Consider the following 2,500-nt stretch of genomic DNA (forward strand, 5'->3'; position numbering starts at 1 on the left):
ATTATGAAACCACCTCGCGAGCTGCACGGTCATCAGCTGCTATCATCAATAGCAGATGATGAGGCTGCACAAATTAAAAACAAAACACCACAAACTTGTATTCCATTTCAAACAATTTCAGTTATTCATTTTATATGCACTTCAAATTATTTTCCCTCTCTTATTGTACACGCACGTCTATAAAGGTCATTGTGTGTGAAATGCCTTGTCGCGTCCATTCCCTTTATATTAGAAAGTCGTGGACAGATAAGCATCTTCAACGAAGCTTGGTTATCAGAATGTCCTCAGTAGATCTGCAAGGATCCCCTCTCATAGGCTGATACAAGTTGATCGTTGTGAGCTTTTAGCCTACAAATGTATATAAAGTGTAAAACGAGATAGCACAAAATAGATTTATTTTCTAAAAACTCTACAGTGAAATAGTAGAGAAAGAAGGGGATTAAAGACCACAACCTTAAATATCATCTCTGCACTGTGTTGCCAAGTCTTGTTGCCATGGTGATTGCATCCCACTGCAGGTGTGAGTAACGACAGAGGAAGTCAACTGTGCTTCCCTCTCTGTGTCTTCTTGTGCATCCTCTCTTGCATCAAGCTCCGTGTCCATTTGTCCACATATATGTGTGTGTGTGTGTGTGTGTGTGTGTGTGTGTGTGTGTGTGTGTGTGTGTGTGTGTGTGTGTGTGTGTGTGTGTGTGTGTGTGTGTGTGTGTGTGTGTGTGTGTGTGTGTGTGTGTGTGTGTGTGTGTGTGTGTGTGTGTGTGTGTGTGTGTGTTAGCATGTGTGTATGTTTTTGTTTCCCCCTAATATAGTTTGTCCATGTGATTCAGCCTGACAACAGTTGTAATCTCTCAGCGTTCTCTGCCGTATCCACCATATCCACCAAGTTGTTGATTACAGTCAGAAACAAGCAGGCTTGTCTGAGACAAGTTAGGTCTATCAAGATAGCTGTCCTCTGCTTTACCTGTTACAAATCTCCCTCCAAGACTTGTTGTCAAACATATTTAAACGCCAGGCAGTGTGTGAGGCTAGCTCTGGATAACGTACTTGAGGAACTACTCAGAAAACTCAATGGTTTTGCGATCAATGCAGCACTAAGACCAAAGGTCAGAGGGCATGGTAAGAACAAACAGCAGGTCACTTCAGCTGTTGGACGATTGATCCTGTCTAGAATTTCTGCATAAATCCTGTCTTAAGAAAACATGGTGATGACCAAAACATGTATCATTATTATAAATGGATTATAACCATGTAGGCCTATGCCTGATTCAGGGGCTTGCTTAAGAAGCAATGCGCAGTAATTGTAAGTCTACCACTAGGCTTCTCTAATTAATGTGTTAGATAACTTCTGCTTCAAAATTATGCAAAAAAACGATAGGTATCCAGGGTCATGCTCCCTTTTCTGCATTGAAGGAACCGACATGGAAACGTTGCATTGAAATGAAAAGCACATTATATTCCGCTAGAGAGACACCCTCGCCTTGTGCTTGTCCGCTCGGATCAGAGCGCAGCGCCGGGCCCTGTGCTCGCGGTCCGCCGCTGCTTCACATCCCCATGGCGTCGTTCGCTCTTGACTCTAACTTGCAGAGACGCGTGGATGCTTATTATTAATCCGAGGGACTGCGTGGGCCGCACAAAGGCCACCCTCGTGGAAAATGGGACAGAAATAGTCTTCGCATTTTTTTTGCCCATCTAGATGGAAGTGTGTGAGCTGTTCCACCGACGTGGCTGTTCTGATGTTGCTGGGTTTTTCCTGAAGGGCGGCGGACTATGTCATTATTAATGGTTGACATTTTCACGGCTCTTGGTTCCGTCTTCTGGATGCACGCCTTCGTATTTGATTTCCAGTGGAAGCGTCTCACCCATGTATCCCCACGCAGTTAGCAGGCTAGTCATGAAGAATGAACATGCAATTTAACAATGTAACACAGTGATTTCAATTTGGGAAAACATCTTCACATACACACACACACACACACACACACACACACACACACACACACACACACACACACACACACACACACACACACACACACACACACACACACACACACACACACACACACACACACACACACACACACACACACACACACACACACACACCTCACACTACCCATTACTAGCCTACTGCTGATAAAATGGCTCAACATTAAACATATTTGAGTGTAGCCATGTAACAGATGCATGTACCCAAAGCAAGTGAGCTGAGAGCTATTATTAAACCATAAAAGTTTAAAAACTACAATTTGCCAGAGAGGAGAGCAGCTCAAAGAAAGACAACAGGATTGGTTAGTAGGGTTACTAGTATTTTAGTAACACTGCAATTTCCCCAACTGCTTTTCCTTACCACAGGGAAGAAAATATTTTAGAAACAAACCCACTGATGTGTACCAGAGCAGCAGCAGACTCCACAACGCACCGTCCTTCAATAAGAAAATTCAAACCAGAAACGACAAGCGAGAATACATTTTAAAGACAGACCCAAGATGTCAGCTCA

The sequence above is a fragment of the Gadus chalcogrammus genome, chromosome 9 (genome assembly GCF_026213295.1).
Source record: "Gadus chalcogrammus isolate NIFS_2021 chromosome 9, NIFS_Gcha_1.0, whole genome shotgun sequence".
Lineage (NCBI taxonomy): Eukaryota > Metazoa > Chordata > Actinopteri > Gadiformes > Gadidae > Gadus > Gadus chalcogrammus.